The following is a 19,922-nucleotide window of genomic DNA, read 5'->3' as shown; positions in this document are numbered from 1 at the left end:
GCTTGGCTGGTTGCGACAGGACCTGGCACTATGACTTTGAATTTTAAATGGGATTTAGCCCGTAAAATCGGTGCGTTTTGGTTTTTGTCAGATTTAGAGCCCCTAACGATTTTCAAGTTTTTCAAAATCATCACCAGCTTATAGTTCGTGTCCCACTGAACAACTTGCCGGAGAGTGCGAAAAGATTTGTCCACTATTAAAAAAATTTCAATTCAATTTATAACACCGCCGCTGAAAACATCAACTTATTCTTCATTCTTTTCTGGCAGCACTTGCAGCGAATGTCTTAGAGGTTTTAAGTTAAATCATTTTTAAGGAAAAAATTACGAGGTACATAAAAAGATTATAAATAGTAATCACTGTTTTTGCAGATCGAAAAAGAGTCACTGACAGTTTAACTTTTGTAACAAATAATCAACGATAATAACAATCTCTTACTTGGAACTCAACATGCGCATTTTGTTTAAAACTGAGTACAAGAAAATCAAAGTGTTGCATTTAAAATAATTTAAACTAACAAAAAAATGTCAAAAGATGTTGCAACAAATTTGAAATAATCATTGATTGTTGATGTTGATGTTGATTTTAGGTAAACTATTTTGATATCGTTGCAAATTATCGTTGAACAAATCTCAAGAATTCAGTACAAAAATGAACTAATAAAAAAAATGTATAGAACAAAATATAGGATTTTAATTAATTTTTAAAATATTATAAATAAAAACACAGAATCAAAATATTATCAACTGGTACGAATTTTCTCATACTGTATGTCTTACGCCAATATGACGGAAGGTGATAATCATTGTAAATCAATGTACCCTAAAAAAAAAATATTTGTGACTAAAAAAATATTTTACTTGTGGATATTTGTTTTTTATAATATTTTTCATATGTTTTGATGGAGGCGCAAGATCATCCATAAAGCTTCGTTTTAGGTGAAGATTCACGAAGAATCGTGCACCTCCTTTTAAAAGTATATAAAATTTGAATATTAAAATAAATTAAAAAATTCCAGTTTAAAATATTATCCATGTCACAGATATTTGAAAAGAACATCTTAAGCTTCGTTTCCACAAAGAATTTGTTTAGATACATTGATTTGCAATAATAATCTCCTTCAGCCATGGCGTGATGTCCATGTACGTCTTAACAAAAAAAAAAAGTTTCGTTTAAAATTGACATTTGAAAAACAAGGTGCCTGTCACTGTGCTTCTTAAAAATGTAAGCCTGAAAGTGAGCAAATTGAATTTTAATGTTTAATAGATCATTAAAGCCAGATTTCTTTTAGTTATTCATTCAAAAATAACAATTTAATATTTAAATTAGCTTTGAAAAAAATATTTTCAAATTTGAGGTTAAGCAAGTAAATCCAAATTTACTTACAAAACTGTTCTTCTCAAAATGTTTCTAAAACTGAAGATATTTTTTGATTTCTGTTTCCATAACGTATAAAACTTGTAACCTAGAAACTTTTTTCCGTTTATTTACTTTATTTTACTTAACTTATTTTTTTGAGAAAAACATGACGCTTAAAGAGTATTTAAATAATCCTATTTATCAATGTTTGAAAAATAATTAACTAATAATAGTTAACTAACTTTTGAAACATTTAAAAACATGTGGAATCGGAGTCGGAGTCGGAGCCAACCATTTGTTCATAGCCGGAGCCGGAGTCGGAGTCGGAGTCAGCTAATCTGAGAAAGCCGGAGTCGGAGTTGGAGTCGGAGTCGTTTGAAATATGACCCGACTCCGCAGCCCTGATGTTAACACAAACTGTTATTGAACTCTTATGCAAAAATGGATTTTGTAAGAAGATTCCATAACACTTGCTGTTTTTTAAGAGTATTTGCTATTGAAATGGCATGAATTTAGTTATTACCGTCTGTTCGGGAAAGAGCATTTTAAAGTTGGCTTTGTCATGTTGTTTTGAAATTAGCTCATGCATATACACAGTAAAAAATAGTGTTAATTTGGATGGTGTTATTAAGGAAGGTTGAATATAAATAAATTACACATTTTCAGAGGTAAAATTACACATGGTTTCTGACATAAAAGATGTACCCCTTCCGAGATGTTATATTACCATGATTTTTTTAATGTACAACTTTATCGCAGCTAATGTAGAATAAGTAAAATTACACATGAAAGTTTGTAAAATAACACTTTTTTCTGCCACAAAATCTGTCCCACCCCTTCCCAAATGTTATATTACCATGATTTTTTTTACTGTGTAGCAAAACAATATCATCTGGGAATGCGTCCATCTTTTACATAAAAGTTGTGTTATTTTATTTAAATAAAATACATAAATTTACGACTTTTCGTTTCAATGCTTTTTTAAATTCTAAATTGGGCTATTTTTACGTCATAAAACAGATAGTATCAAACCTTCAAATTTTCCGTGTTCAACATTTACAACATTTTTTACAACACATTTTCCTGACATAAAAAATGTACCCCTTCCCAGATGTAATATTACCATGATTTTTTTTTCTGTGTAACGACAGATCATCTGACAGATCCGGGCAACATTTTCATCAAAATATTTGAGATTCGGCCTCCAGAAAGTTCATAAGTAACACTTAAGTACTTATAACTTTTGATAGGGTTGTCAGATCCTCAGTCTTTTGAACATGTTGGAAAGGTCTTTTCAATACCTTTCAATTTTGTTCTTACAAAAACCACCCTTTTTACAATCTTTCGTACTTTTAATAAAATCGTTTTTTAGCATGACTTTTGAAGTACTTAACTTTACTATTTAATATTCAATTGCGACTTAATGGTTGATTCATTGAAAAGATGAAACTCTGGCTTGTAATTTTCAATTATAATAATTTTTGTTTTATGGTGAATGCTTAATGAGGGTGGCTTTGCTGATATATTTATGTTAAATGTATTAAAATGGATAAAAGAATAGATTTAACAGCACTCTTGATCCAAATCTCAAAAACGGCTTCTCCCGCTAAGGCCATCTTCTGCATTGCACCAAAATGTGCTTTATACTCCCCCCTCCCCCTCCCCAAACAGCTGAAGAACTTCGAAAGCAACCACCACGTCCCGAGAAGAAAACTTTACCCCGGAAAGATCCAAAGTATTTTCCGAACGTGGGACCTACATCTTCTGCTGCTTCTGCTGCTTCCGTACCTACATCGAAGAAGATATTTATATTTGACGAGGGTGAACTGCACACAGAGCCTCTTCTGAGGGGGCGGGGTCGACCTGCGGGAGTATCTGTAGACATCTCAGCAGAAGCAGAACCAAAAGAAGAAGCTTTTTGTTTGAGTGCCACTCGTGCGAATTTTGATGTTTCGTCGTTCTTGAGTACAAAACCTCACCACCACCACCACCACCCAGCAGCCCACCCACCACGAACTTGTTTTGCTCTTTGTTTTTTTTTCTTTGCGGGATTGAAGGTTGGGCGGTGGGGTAAGAAGTGAGGGGTAAACTCCCCACCAGAACAACATATTTTATTCACAACTTGTTCTTCTGTGCACTCTGACGAGTGCTACTTCGGTGGGAAAATGTGACTGAGAGTGTGTGTGTGTGTGTGTGTGTGTGTGTGGATTTGTATCATTTTCCGGAGAAAATCGAACCACTTTTCTTGAGGGCTACTCCTGATATCAGGGATGCAAAATTCTTGTTGAAGAATTGTCCGATAAATTTTACTTTATTGCCTTAAAAAAATGGGTTGTCAGAGCTTGAACATCTCAGAACTTTTAGAGAATTGATCCACTGTGTTCGAATTTTCCCATCGCTGCCATTTTCTTACAAATATCTACAGCAAGCTTCGCTGTTTTGCCACTCGTTCAAGAAGGCTAAACTTTGTTTACCGTACAGGCCCCCGGTGCGGTTCAAGTGTTCAAGAAGAGGTCGGCCCAAGAAAGGTTGCTTCGTGCACACTGAGTAAGATGAGCTTGCTGTTGCTGCTTTATCGATAGTGTTGTAGCGACGACGACGGAATGGAAAACTAAGTCCTTTGCTGCTCTGCTGGGCTGAGTAAGGCAAAAACAGCAAATTGAGCCGTGTCAAGGATTCGATTGTGGCCCTGGGAGGCTGTCGGCCAGGATATCAGGTTACCTTGACTTGGCCGGTGCTCGCTGCTTGACCTTATTTGTATAAATTACTTTTCAAGTATCCATCGACAAGTACCGAGTACGTACGAGTGTTGTGTCGAGTTTGTCCACTAGAAGTGGTGCCGCAGTTTGGGAATGTTTGCTCGAGGGGCAGCAATTTGATGCTGGAATCATACACCATGAGGGGAAGGAGTTGGACGTAAACAGGAAAGTGAAGGACCTCGTCTGGAGGTTGATACTGGCATTCGTAGGAAAATTTTCTTGGCAAATCAATTGTTTACCATGTTTGTTGGTATTGTATGCCGGAGTTGGTTGTTAGAAATAGATTGGCGATAATGAATCAGATGTACCGTAAACCGGGGTGACTTTGATAGGATTTCAATTTGTTTTTAGAATATTTTCCAACAGGTAAGGTTTTTTTCAAGATTATTATTTTTAAAACATGTACTCGGGTAGATTACACAAAGTCCAGGTACTATTTCGGAAAAAAAGTTTTTTCAATAATGTTTAGAAAAATAGTTAAGTTAAAAATTCTTAGTTTTAATTCCGGGGTGACTTTGATAGTCATAGTTTTTCTTGATAAAATCATATTTAAGATGTTCAAACTTTATTTGTACGCTAAATGTATCATCACTAAAGAAGCTGATATAGTTTTTAAGAAAAAAATCAATGTTTATATATCGTTAACTAAATGTATAAGCTTTTTAGCAAAATACATATAAATTTCAGGCAAAATTGTTAAAAGTCGGAATTTAGCCTGAAGTTTGTTAAAACTAGTTTTGTTTATAAAATTATCGAATTATATTGCATTTTATACTGATTTCAAAGCACGAATCACAAGTTTTCACATTTTACATGAAATTTGTTCAACTGAAATTGCATATAAGTTTTGAGATTTTTAAATGTGTTTCAAAAACACATATTATTTATTATTTACAAACTTTTTTAACTTTCTCCTATTGGAAAATTGTCCAAAGAATCCGAAAATGCATTCCATTTTCCGATTAAAAATCATGTTCATTTGGAAAATCATGACACTTTGAGAAGTTTAAAATAATGACTTTCATCAACATTTTCTTAACTAAAGTCAACTAACTTTTTAAACTTGTCAAAATTTTATGAAAAGTTCTTCTTGGGGTACTTTGAACACTTCTCTACCACAGTCAGTATGTTTCTAAACCATTCCTTACGTATTTTAATTGTACTCTTCATTTTGCGGAAAAATCGCAAACCTATCAAAGTTTTACGGTACTGCAAATCGACGTACAGTCATGCCTCGGTTTAGCACCGCATATCAGGGATGCAAAACCGAGACGTGCACACATATTTTTTTATTTAGTGTTTTGGAATCGAGATGATGGCAGCTATCCATATTTACATGAAAATTTTCACAAAACTACGTATTTTTCTGTATTTTGAAAATGCTAGTTTTTGTTCTATAAAAACCACAAAATATTTATTATTGCAAAATGGGTATCAAATGATTGTGTTTTTGTCATACATTTCAAATGTCATAAATTTTTTTTTATGAACATACTAAACATTTTCACAAAACTACGTATTTTCGCAAAAATTACAAATTTTTTTGAAAATACTCAAAATTTTCACAAAACTACATATTTTTGAAAAAAAAAAAACTTTCGAAATTTCAGTTGGGTATAAAATGGTCGAATTTTTTTCAAACATTTCCAATGTAATAAATTTTGAAACTTTGAAATTTTGAGTTTTTTTTTCGTTAATACGTAGATTTAAAAAAATATATTTTCAAAAAAATGTGTTACAACTTTCGAAATTAATGAAAAATTTTTGATCGTTTAGTATTTATATTGTAAAAAAAAACTGAAATTTTGAATGTTTTTTTTTCGAAAATATGCAGTTTTGTGATTTTTTTTAAGTATTTTCAAAAAAATGATACTATAGTCGAAATGAATGAAAAACTCCCAATCATTTGATACCCATATTGAAAAAAACTGGAAATTTTAGTATTTTTTGGAAAATACGTAGTTTTGTGATTTTTATAGAGTTATCAAAAAATGTAGTTATTTCATTTGAAATGTAAAAAAATCCAGTCATTTGATACCCAAATTGTGAAAAAAAAAAAAATAATTTTAGAGTATTTTTCAAAAATACGTAGTTTGGTGAAAAATTTGAGAATTAAAAATAATGTGTTATAACATTAGAATTGTATGAAAAAATCCCGATCGTTTGATACACATATTGTAAAAAATAAGAGTTTTTTTTTCATAAATACGCAGTTTTGTGAAAATTTTCAGTGATTAAAAAAATAATACTAACACTTGAATTGTATGAAAAATCTCGATCGTTTGATACTCACTTAAAAATTACAATAAATTTTAGTATTTTTTCGAGAAACATTGCATTTTAAAAATACAGAAAAAAAAGTGCAATCGATAGCTGACATTATTCCGATTTCAAAACACTATAATTTGATAATGTTAGTATGATTTTTCATACGATTATAGCTAATGTCTCCCGTATAGCCAAAATCCCATAAGCTCTGTGCTTCAGTTTAGCACGGAGCCGTGCTTAACCGAGGCAGCTGAACGAATCAAAAGCGGGGCAGTGCAAAACCGAGGCGTGCAAATCTGGGGCATGACTGTAATCATGCTATCTTGTCGCACGACGCCTTTTGTCGTTCCAGGAAAAACGCGTTTTAATGTTTAACCTTGAATAAAAATGTTTTTTTGGCTGATCATCTGGGTATTGTTGGTTGAATTTGGTTGCCCGAGTTATCATGAAAGATGATTACTGCAGTCGGGCATGTACGTGTGTCAAACGCGTTCTGACTAAAATCCCTTTGGCCAGTTGTCACACGTGCAACGATTTGCAGGGTGTGTCAAGATAGCACGATCAGAACGAAATTTCATCCATATGAAGTTTTTGCGGATTTTGTGCAGGATTGAAACAAATTTAGGGGATCTGTGAAGGTCAAAAGGTGAGGCATTGAGCTGCACAAAATAGCGTTCTTAACTCAATTTGGCACAACATCGAGATGCGACAATTTTTAAGTGTTGAGAATCGCGACGGCAACGGCATTCATCGCTACACGGTGGCGTAGATTGACGTCGTTTAAATCGGCAAAAGGTGTTTCCGGGCGGAACGTGGTGCTTCCGAAATGCTTCATTAGTGTCGTGTCGAGCACACCACGACAAATCAACTCTTGATGCAGTTAAAAAGCCCAGATAGACATGGATGCAGTGCCGCGTTTGTGCTTTCATGACGCATGTTGTTTTTTGGATCAAATCAAGTTAAATGCCAGCTGGAATCAAGCTTTACAAACTTGGCATGTGATTTCAAGGTGGTACATTTGTAGGTTTATAACAAAAAGATTAAGATAAAATAAGATATAAGATAAAATTGCCTATTTGTCAAGATTCACAGTCATTTTCAACTCAAAATTGCTGTTGTTGAACTCAACTCAATATTACACCATGTGAAAACAAAGCACAATTTTTACAGTATGCATGGAAAACCTCATTACGCTAACGAACTTCAGGCCGATGCAAAAGTGATGATCCGTGCAAAAAAAAAATTCAAACGATCAATCTTGCGACTGAGTTTTTTTGCACTCCGTTTAAATTCTACCGAGCAAAAAACGAAAATTTACATATCGATAGCGCCATCAGAGAGCGCTTCAGGAACGCTCCACGAAGTGGGAATTTTCTGCCCTTCAAGGCCACAAGGATTCCGGGCGGCAACACTGGGCTACAGAACAGGTGTTTCATGTAGGAAAGAAGGCTTCTTAGGCCGGGTAAATTATTTCGCTTCCTTAAGTCAAGTCTTTTCCGATTAGTTTTTCTCAAAATTAAAAATTTTCCTCTATTGGGTTAAAAAACAAAAATTAACGTTATGTAATGTTTTTAAAATAGTTCACAGTCAATTGGGCAAGTTATATCAATGAAAATTTTAATTTTCAGTAACCATTATACACAGCAAAAAATCCGATGGTAAAATCGCATGCAAAAGCATGCACATCACCTTCGTCAAAATAAACACTTAATATTACACACTGCATGTAAAATTTTTGCAAACACAAAAAAAAGTTGCAACCGACGGGATTCAAACCCAGCACCAACAGTAAGGACTGGCGCCTTAGCCCACTCGGCCATCAGACCGATGACAAGCTGTTAGGATAAACGCATATATGAACTTGACATTTCGGTCAAGTAGGTTTCCCATACTGATGGGTTACATATTTCAGGATGTAAAATCACATAAAATTGCATAAAATAATGCAATATTAATTTTACACTGAGGCCTTTTACACGCAGCTGGATTACTACTTTTTTAGCTGTGAAGGTGACAAGAAAAATTGAAAATTTTGGGAAATCTGAAGAAATACCCCCTGGCTCGATTCTTTAGGCAAACATAAATAACTGTGCCAATTTTATGTTCTACAGCTTTGTCGAAGGGTGCAAAAAGATCCGAGTTGATCTTGTCAATATTAATAATTGCAGTACATCTAAGAACAGCCAAAAATATATTACCAAAAAAGTGGCCAGCCCTACTGCGTTGTGTTTACCGTAGAAAGGATTCTGAGAACGGATCACATTTCACAAAATCTACAGGGGAGGAAGGATGCGTGGACATACCGTACCAAACGCTCCGATTTATCAATCAGTAAAAACAAGGGTATTTAAAATAATAAAATACAAAGCTTTGAAAAATTCAATCGTAAATTTTTTGTCGACTTGTGTCAACTGGAGTCTTTGCAAAACTTATTGCTTCAAGATTCCGTTCAAGTAAACGAAAAAAATCACACAAATTTCAATCCCTTCAGCCAGACTTCCGGTTATTCGATTATTTTTTTTTTTTTTGTTTGCCAAACATTCGATATGTTCTCACTTCATCTTTACTTGGAAAGAAATACACACACACACACATATTGAATTCTGAGATGGCTTTTCCTCGCGCTTTTTCCACTTCCCTTGCGGAAAACGGAATGGGGCTTAGTATCGTGGTGGTGGCAATTGGAGTCATCGACGGTGTCACTACATACATAATTCACGGTGTTCGATGTGTTGTCGTTGTGGGGGAGGGCAGAAACGTCTGCTCCATAAACCAGCGGCGTCTATTTTCTTTGGAATAATATCAGGCAAACATAAACATATCGAGTAAAAATGTTGTTTTTTGCCATTTTTTTTCTTTCGCCCACATACAAAACAGCAAGTGGAGTGGTGTTTGTGTTTGGTTGAATTACCATTTTTTTTAAGCTTACTGTGTGTTCTTACAGCAGTTTTTATATTTAATAGTTGAATACATAACATTTATTATGGGTTTTTTTTTCAAACATTTTTTGCAATCAATATTTCATTAATTTGGCTCATTTCTGTAGAATATTCAATCGTTTGTAGTACCATCATCAGGGGTGACATTGGGTCTGGGGGTGAGATTGGGTCATACAAATGGTGGGATTTTTATATGACCCAATCTCACACCCATACCCAATTTCATCCCTGATGACGGGACTTGATTTCCCTTTCAAATGCAACAAGGTGGCATCTTTTCAACAATTTTGAGTTGAAATAAATGCATCTTTCTTATCTTAAATTGACTATGAAACTTGACAAATAAGCCTTAAAATAATAATCACAAAATCAAAAAAAAATGTGCTCTCAAAAAACTTTTTTGCATGATTTTTTTGCAAGAAGGAGCATTTTGGGTAATTCTCCGCCAACTCACACAGCAGTTGCCCCGACCCCTCTTCGATTTGCGTGAAACTAAGGGGTAACTTTTGTCCCTGATCACAAATCCGAGGTCCGTTTTTGATATCTCGTGACGGAGGGGCGGTACGACCCCTTCCATTTTTGAACATGCGAAAAAAGTGGTGTTTTTCAATAATTTGAAGCCTGAAACGGTGATGAGATAGAAATTTGGTGTCAAAGGGACTTTTATGTAAAATTGGACGCCCGAAATGGTGTACCGTAAACTGGGGTGACTTTGATAGCCCGGGGTGACATTGATAGGTTTTTCAAATGCCCGTCAAATTAATATCTAAACATTTTTGAGAATTTTGAGTATGTAAGCATTAAGGGATAGCTTATTATCGAACATATATGCAAAAATGTGACTGTTACATTGGATGTATCAAAATTAGTGGCCAAATCAAATTTCTATCAATGTCACCCCGGGCTATCAAAGTCACCCCAGTTTACGGTACTCAGAATTCCGAAAAAACGTATTTTTCATCTAAAAAAACACTGAAAAAGATAAAAAATTCTGCTATTTTCCATTACTCGACTATAAAATTTTTTGGAACGTGTCATTTTAAGGGAAATATAATGTACTTTTCGAATCTACATTAACTCTGAAGGGTAATTTTTTCATTTAGAAATAAATTTTCATTTTGAAATTTCGTGTTTTTTTACTTTGCAGGAATATTTTTTAAGAGTGTAATAATGGTATACAAAGTTGTAGAACAGATAATTACAAAAAAAAAAAAAAAATGATTTACAAACATAAGGGGTTTGCTTACAAATATCACGAGTTATCGCGATTTTGCGGAAAAACGTTTAGAAAAAATTAATCGTCGTCGATCATGGCCATTCACGTCGCGACAGGCACGGACGACGAATTAACAATGTAACTTAAAAAAAAAATCGTAAAATGGCGGTAACTCGTAATGTTTGTAAGTAAACCCTTTTTGTTGATATATCTCAATTTTTGTAATTGTCTTCTCTACAACTTTGTAAAACATTATTGCACTTATAAAAAATATCTCTGCAAATTTAAAAACAAACATGAAATTTTAAAATGAAAAATTTTGTTCTAAATGAAAAAATAAACCTTTTGGGTTAAAGTAGATTTGGAGAGTACATTAAATTTCCCATTAAATGACATGTTCCAAACTTTTTTTGACAGTTAAATAAGGGAAAATGGGAGAGTTTTTAAAACTTTTTAAGTGTTTTTTTTTTCGATGAAAAATACATGTTTTTGGAATTCTTAGTATGCCATTAAATCAGGCATATAATTTCAAATAAAAGTCCCTTTGACTCCAAATTTCTATCTCATTACCGTTTCAGGCTGAAAATGATTGAAATACACCTCTTTTTTTTTAGCATGTTAAAAAATGAAAGGGGCCGTACCGCCCCTCCATCACGAGATATCAAAAACGGACCTCGGATTTGTGATCAGGGACAAAAGTTACCCCTTAGGACAAAGTTTCACGGAAATTGAAGAGGGGTCGGGGCAACTTTTCCTGATTTCGTGTGAGTTGGTCTCTGTTGCAAGGTTCTGCTCGAACCTAGGAATCAAAAGGCTTGAATGGAGAAGAAACGACCTTTGGATTGCGACTTCAGCGGAGCAGGCTTGGTTTAATGTGTTGTTAGTACAGTCATGCCTCGGTTTTGCACTGCCCCGGTTTTGATTCGTTCAGCTGCCTCGGTTAAGCACGGCCCAGTGTTTAACTGAAGCACAGAGCTTATGGGATTTTGGCTATATTGGAGACATTGGCTTTAATCGTATAAAAAATCATGCAAACATCAAAAAATTATAGTTATTTGCAATCGGGATAATGTCAGCTATCAATTAAAATTATAAAATTTCATGAAAATTTTCACAAAAATATGTATTTTTCCTGTTTTTTGAAAATGCAATGTTTCTTGAAAAAATACTCAAAATTATTGTTATTGCAATATGGGTATCAAGTGATTGGATTTTTTTTCAAACATTTCGAATGTAAAATATTGTTTTTAAAAACACTCAAAATTTTCACAAAACTACGTTTTTTTCGAAAAAATACTCAAAATTTCAGTTTTTCAATATGGGTATCAAACGATCAAGTTTTTTTCATACATTTCGAATGTAGTAACAACATTTTTTGAAAATACTCAAAATTTTCACAAAACTACGTATTTTCGAAAAAATACTCAAAATTTCCGTTCTTACAATGTTTGTGGTACCCATACCCCGCGATTTTTTCATACAATTCAAATGTAATCATAACATTTTTTGAAAATACTCATAATTTTCACAAAACTACGTATTTTCGAAAAAATACTCAAAATTTCAGTTGTTACAAAATGGGTATCAATCGTTCGGGATTTTTTCATACATTTCGAATGTAATTATAACATTTTTTGGAACCACTCAATATTTTCACAAAACTACGTATTTTCGAAAAACACTCATAATTTCAGTTTTTACAATATGGGTATCAAACGTTCGGAATTTTTTCATATATTTTGAATGCAATAACAATTTTTTTGAAAATACTCTAAATTTTCACAAAACTACTTATTTTCGAAAAAATACTCAAAATTTCAGTTTTAACAATATGGGTATCAATCGGTCAAGATTTTTTCATTGGAAACACTGAAATTTTGAGTATTTTTTCGAATATACGTAGTTTTGTGAAAATTTTTAGAATTTTCAAAAAATTTTGTTATTACTTTCGAAATGTAAGGAAAAATCCCGATCGTTTGATACTCACATTGTATAAACGGATATTTTGAATATTTTTTTTTTTCGAAAATACCTAGTTTTGTGAAAATTTTGAGCATTTTCACAAATGTTGCTATTACATTCGAAATGAATGAAAAAATTCTGATCGTTTGATACCCATATTGTACAAACTGGAATTTTGAGGTTTTTTTTTGAAAATAGGTAGTTTTGTGAAATTTTTATGAAATTATAATTTTAATGGATAGGTCCCGATTTCCCGATTCAATAATACTATTATTTTGTGATATTTGCATGATTTTTTATACGATTATAGCCAATGTCTCCCATACAGCCAAAATCCCATAAGCTCTGTGCCTCGATTATGCACGCCTCGGTTTTGCATCCCCCATATGCGGTGCTAAACCGAGGCATGTCTGTACTTAGAAACTGCTCCTACACCTGAAATGCCTTAACCGTCAATCAACAACTATGGTGAAGGCCGACATTTTACTTCCCTATCCGATGGAAGGAAGGCGGGAGCAGATGGGAATCGAACCCATAATCATCCGCTTACAAGGTGCAAGCTCCTTCCTGCCCGACCAATCAAACACGCCTGCTCGTTTTAATAAAACCTGATCAAATTTGGCATTTTGGCGATGTTTGTTTTTTCGTCAAATATATAAAAAAGAATATTTTAATTTTGCTCAAGGCCAGTTTTAAGCTTGTCATATTCAAAACACCCTGAAAAGGACGGCTCATTTTTGGCGAATCAGCTGACTTGCCACGATCTAAATTAGTATTCTTTTGTCCTAGATTTATCTAGTGCCAAAGACCACCGTCAGCAGTTTCCACTATTACGTTATCGCAGGAACGTGATGATCATGACTCCACATCCTCCCCCCCCCCTTCCCTCACCCCACTATTAGACTAAACGAAGCGGGTCGATGGGTCCCAAAGGACTTTTTCCGGACGATTTTTTTTCGTTGCTGCTGCCTTTTACTCATGACGTCGAGCCCGGGAACGGAGCGCCACTAAATTGGATTGGCGGTGATGAGGATCGAGAAGATGGATAATATTCATACATGATGTTCGTTTGGCTCGCCCTCTTCCTCCCCCACGCTCTTTGGGTTTCCTTTTGGGAGGAGTAGGTGAAGGGGGGAGGTGGGGACCCCGGGGGAAGTGTATGCGTGTTTCTGAAGGGGGAAAACTGGGCGATTCTCTGACTGCGGAGGACGGCAATCCAGAGGAGTTCGCACGATTTTTTGGAAAGCTAAATATTGTTATGGTTTTCTTTTTTTTCAAATTAAGTTCTTCAATAATACTGCCACTTTGGATTTAACATTTTCGTATTGCTTCACAGCCTAAAATAAGACAATCTTATTTTCATGATTAGACCGTCAACAAATTTTCGAGGACTTTGGATAATCGAATCTGAACTGTTTCCGCAAGTCACCATGGAACCCCGCCCAAAGTGATAGATACTTGTGAATTCATAACACTGTTAGGCGGGGAGAGTGTTTCGCCTGTCTGCCCCGGCAAGCTTTCGACAAAATTGAGGTCCCGGGACCACCGGGGTAGCGCAACTCCCCAGCGGAGGGCACGCTGGTCGGACAGGAAGAAGCTTGAGTTTGATGTTTTGCATGCAGGCCAGGCTCAGCCCGGATCGTCGTCGTCGTCGTCGTCGTTATTTATGCACATCGCATAGTTAGCATAAAAATACAAGACATTTTTCAGCCTCGGAGGCCACCATTTATCCCGGGAGAGGAGACCCGGGCCATGGCATACGTGAACTGTGTCATACAGGGACAAAATAAGGGAGAGGGGGTTGGATGCTTCAAGAAAGTCAGGCTGGAGGAAGTGACGCATACAGAGTTAAAGATTATTCCTTGGGGGGTTTACTAGAGAAATGATGAGCTTAACATAGCTAGTGAAAACGATGCAATCCATTTAAGGATTAAAACTGATCTCAAAGGATGATGGTGCGACTGATTGCCGAACAATCTGAAGCAATATAGGAAAAGCATTTTTCCCCCTTTTAATACTTTCAAGTATATAAACTGATTTCTTTTTATCGCATTGCTAATAACTCATCAGTAGGCTTAGTGATTTTTCACGCTCGAAAATAGCAAATTTCACGGGGACCTCAATTTCAAAACACAAAATTTCACGCAAATTTCGCGGAACGCGAAAAATAATGAAATAACTCTGAAAATCTTTTGTTTATACACAGAAACTACTTTTTATCCTTCATTATATATTATTCTTCAATAAACAAAAAAAAATCTTCACTAAATTTGAACGTGAAACAAAAATAATCTCAAAATTTTCAAAAAAGTTTCCGCCTAGTTTATGGATGAGCTCTTTTTATATTTTAAAGCAAAATGTAGGGCATGCGAATAATCATGTGTTATTTCTACATTTTTGATATTCAACTAATAATGCAAAAACGATTTCGTTGATTTGCCTCTGTTTTAGCAGTTTACATTTTATTGAATTTCATATCAAAGCAAGATTCAACAATCTTGTCCATCCAAAATGAGTAAAAACTTTCTGCAACTTTTAGCCCATTCAAAATATTTTTTAAGGATTTTATCTCTCTTTGCAAAAACTAAATTTTAAATCAATAGGCAAAAATAATATGATTGTTAACAAAATCAAAATTTTCATTTAAAATGAGAACAAAAAACAAAAAAAGGGGTCATTTTTTAAACTTTCACGGGAATCATCCACCCAAATAATCAAATATCGTAAAAATTAAACAGAACTTAGAAAAAAGTCTGACATGTTTTTAAAATGAGATTTCGAAGATAAAAAATACTCTTTACTTAATTTTGGATAAAACAAAGCTTATTTCTTTTTGAAATTTTAATTTTCAAATTAAATAGTTGTGAAATTATTACTTAAGTGAAAAAATATTTCTTAATTTAGATATAGTTAGTTCCTAAAAATTGATAAATTTCAACAATTCTTCAAATGGTTCATATCAAGTATTTCAATTGAAAACTTATAAAATGCACTTAAATAGTTTTTATAGTTGAAATATTGAAGTTGTTTGAAAAAAAAATGATCTGAGAAAATTTATAAATATCAAGAATTTCACACCGTTCGCGGACGGTCATCAAATTTCACTAACCCTATATTAGTAATTGAACAAGGGTATTTTCACTCGCTTAATTCTACAGAAGATTTTTGAATAATTTCTATTCCTGTTTGAGTTTGATAAAATATTAAAAAAAAAATCGTCACAGTTTCACACAAACATAAAATTTCACGGGATTTCGTGGAAAAAGAAAAATTTCGCGGATTTCACGCTGGCCGCGAAATCGTGAAATTTCACTAACCCTACTCATCAGGATCAACTCGGATCTTCTTGCACCCTAGGGTAAAATTGTAGGGAATTAAATTTCCTACAAGAATCTCACACTTGGACAATTTTGGCGCCACTAGGCAGAAAAATACTGAAACGATGTTTTCCCCCATATATTATCGCGATTTCCCCATATCAACATCAATGATAAGAAGCGACCCTTAAACCTCAACCTATTTGTCTCAAATTGGCGCAGATACTATTTATTTCCGGCGATTTTTTTATTATCACCCTAAAGTTCATGCTCATATCCGAAAATCTGTATCTTGAGTAGGGCTTTTCGGACAAAGATTTAGGTTTAGAATTAGGACTTTTCAAAAAAAAAAAAAAAAAAATCCGGAAAAAGTATGTATGAACTACATATTATAATATTTGAATCAAATTTGATCGGTTTTAACATTTATTTCATGGTAGGCATCAGCCAAAAACTTTCTTGGATTCGAGAAATATTTGGCTCTACTGATTTGGATTTGGATTCTTCATAAGTATAGTAAGAGGCAATAAGAAATCGATGGTACTTTAAATTAAAAAAAAAAAAACAAATGGAACAGTTTAAAGTATCCTTTTTAACATGCAGAGGCTGCAATTTTTTTAAAGTCAATTTAAGATTAATGTTGTTTTCGTATTAATTTTTTTTAATTCAAAAAATAATTCTTGAGTATTTAAATTTAACAGAAAGCTTTTTTATCGTTAATATTTTCAAACTTTTGATGAAATTATTTATATTTTTTTTATTAATTTACACCAAAGTCCTGATTTTTGACTCAAAGATCAGAAATCACTTGCTCGCAACTATTCGCGAGTAAACACGACCGGCCAGCTGTCAGCGTCTTGGCAAATCGATTCACACAGCAAAACGAATACTTCGAGAATTTCTTAGCCTACTCCGTCCGTCGACCAGAGTTACAAACGCATATGTTCAGAGAGGAGAGAATCTAACACGATAGAGGAGAAAATCGTGACGTCAGAAATGAACTCAAATCGCTCAAAGTTCATTTTGTGAGTGACTTTAACGGTTTGTCTTAGTTTGACAGCTACATTGTCCCCAGTTTTCTGTGGGAGAGAAAAGGAGACGAATGCTTTATAAAAAATCATACCTGTCAAAATTCCTAGCCTCAAAATTTTGTCGCGAGTTGATTGTCTCCTCCATACCAGCGAATGGCGCTCGCTTGTTCAGCTTTGAGCGATATAGCGCAATCAGCATCTCTGAGCCATTTGTTGTACTACCCGATTGGAGTGAGAGGGAGGGCAATGAGAGAATGTTCAGTAGCGATTGGTGTGGAAGTGACATTATTTTAGCCATGAAATGGGGTCCTTAAGCTCAAATTATTCTTAAAAAAAAAAATGAAATTTAGAAAGCTGATTTTTTTTTTATTATTTGATATACCGTAAAACGGGGTGCCTTTAATAGCCGGGGTGACTTTGATAGGTTTGAGATTTTTCCGCAAAATGAAGAGTACAAATTAAATACGTACGGAATGGTTTAGAATCAAACTGACCATGGTAGAGAAGTACTCAAAGTACCTCAAGAAGAACTTTTCATAACATTTTGAAAGGTTTAAAAAGTTAGTTAACTATTATTAAGAAAATGTTGATGAAAGGCATTATTTCAAACTCCTCAAAGTGTCATGATTTTCTCAATGAACATAATTTTGAATCGGAAAATGGAATACATTTTCGGATTCTTTGGACAATTTTCCACTAGGAGAAGGTAACCTAATTTTGTAAATATTAAATAATATGTGTTTTTGAAACAAAATTCAAAAAAATCTCCAAATTTATAGGCAATTTCAATTGAACAAATTTCATATGAAATGTGAAAACTTGTGATTCGTGCTTCGAATTAGCATAAGCATAAGCATAAGCATAGGTGCCCACCCGCAGTTGCTACTCCGTTATTGACCAGGACCTCCAGAAGTTACATCCACGAGCCGTGGAAGATAAGTGGGAGCTATCTTTCCTCGCTTCGCAACTTCTCAAAGGCCCCTATCATGCTGATCAATACCGGCGCCGGCCACGACCAGTGGTAGGGTCACGGGGAAGTGGATGGGAATGTTAGTCCGATACTTGAGTGATAGAGACCGCCCAATCGACTGCTTCTCCGACAAAGTATCACATGAGTTTTGAGGGGGTTAGTAGATGGGTATGAGGTCAGGATTCACGAGTGGCAGTGATGTGACCATGAGCATTTTGTTTATCGGTTGAAATTTTAAATCTTAGGCAGCCGGCTGCGGAAAGATAAATAATTGATTATTTAAAAAGTTTGTTTTAATCGAACGCGTGCCAACCGAGCGGTAGTGCTATGGGCTGGACTTATCAGTATATTTTTACTGTTGGTACAATTAAGATAACGCGAGCAAATGTCAAAAATAGTAGATGAGTTAATACTAAAGCTGCCAGTTGGAATAAATTATTACGATCAACGAATATAAACGAAAAGAAAACAGGACACCACGTAACCGATTGTAGTGAAATTAAAACAATAACTTAAACGAACTTAACCGGCGGCGTGCCTTCCTATCAACGATGATAAAAGAAGGACTTATAAATTTAAAATATAAAAAGACTCCAAAAAATACGTTGCATAGTAACCGCGAAGTCCCGCTACTCACAATCGAATCCGAAAGATAGCTATCTAGAATTTTAAATATTGTATTAATTCGACCGCGATCCTCCAGAAATTCTTCGTCGGCGTGCCTTCCGATCAACGGTGATGTAAGAAGGGCTTTATTCATTAAAATAATTTTATATCATAAGCCTTAAAAACATATTCGTCGGCGTGCCTTCCGATCATCGATGATATAGAAAGGACTTAATCCAGCAATACGACTTGCTTGTCTCGAAAAAAAAGAATTCTGATCGTTTCTATCGAAAACTATGTAAAGAGAACAAAAATAAACTCATTGGCCAACGAACGCGCGAACTAAAAATATAGAAAAAAGAAGAAGAAGAAGACCAATCACCCCATGCACACAAACAGCGTCACAAAAGAGATGAAAACAACACGAATCAGAAGAAATCCAATCACCCCATGTACACAAATAGCGACACAAAAGAGATGGAAAATAACACGAAAAAACAGGACTGCGCGTCCACACTGGCACCGCACTACTCAAAACTTGTGATTCGTGCTTCGAATTCAGTTTAAAATGTAATATAAATCGATAATTTTATGAACAATACTAGATTTAACGAATTTCAGGCACATTTCCGAATTTTTAACAACTTTACCTAAAATTTATATGTATTTTGTTAAAAAGCCTTAAAAGTTAGTTAACTTAATATAAACATTGATTTTTTTCTTGAAAACTATATTATCAACTTTTAACGTAATTTAACGTAAAAATGAAGTTTGAACACCTATAATCTGATTTTATCAAGAAAAACTATGACTATCAAAGTCACCCCGGAATTTAAAATGAGAATTTTTAACGTTACTATTTTTCTGAGCATTATAGAAAATAACTTTTTCAAGAAATAGTGCATGAACTTTGTGTGGCCTACCCCAGTACATGTCTTAAAAATAATTATCTTGAGAAAAACCTTTCCAGTTGGGAAATATTCCAAAAATAATCCTATCAAAGTCACCCCGGTTTACGGTACCCGATAAGGGACGTTGCTAAAATTGGCTAGAACTATGGGATAATTATGACCATTTTTGTCGGGGTCATCATTCTGGCCATGAAATGGGGTCCTTATGCTATGATTATTTTAAAAAGTTGAAATTTTGAAAGTTGTTTTTTTTTATTTGATATCCCCCCTAAGGGACTTTGCTAAGATTGGCTAGAACTATGGAATAATTTTGACCAATTTCATCGTGTTCATTTATTTGACCATGAAATGGGGTCCTTAAGCTAAAATTAATCCGATAAAATTAACTTTTGAAAGTTGTTTTTTTTTAATCTTGTTAAATTCCTTCCCAAGTAACATTTTTTTCCAGGAGTTTTACAAGAGCTCTTCAAGATAGCTACAGCATAGCAGTTTGGACCGCGGTAGGATAAAATTCTCTTCAAAACTTCTTCAGGAGTTTAGAAGAATACTTGAAGAAAGTTTTATCCTACCGCGGTCCAAACTGC

At 34.4% G+C, this 19,922-nt stretch overlaps 1 protein-coding gene across 1 annotated transcript in view; it reads right to left on the bottom strand.

Annotated features, from left to right (window-relative positions):
• Positions 1-19,922, bottom strand: part of LOC6046522 (synaptogenesis protein syg-2) — a 587,979-nt gene that overhangs the window by 265,185 nt on the left and 302,872 nt on the right. The window lies entirely within an intron of this gene.

This window comes from Culex quinquefasciatus, chromosome 3 (genome assembly GCF_015732765.1).
Source record: "Culex quinquefasciatus strain JHB chromosome 3, VPISU_Cqui_1.0_pri_paternal, whole genome shotgun sequence".
NCBI lineage: Eukaryota > Metazoa > Arthropoda > Insecta > Diptera > Culicidae > Culex > Culex quinquefasciatus.
Note: the sequence above shows the minus strand (reverse complement) of the source record. Positions and strands in the feature narration are given on the sequence as shown.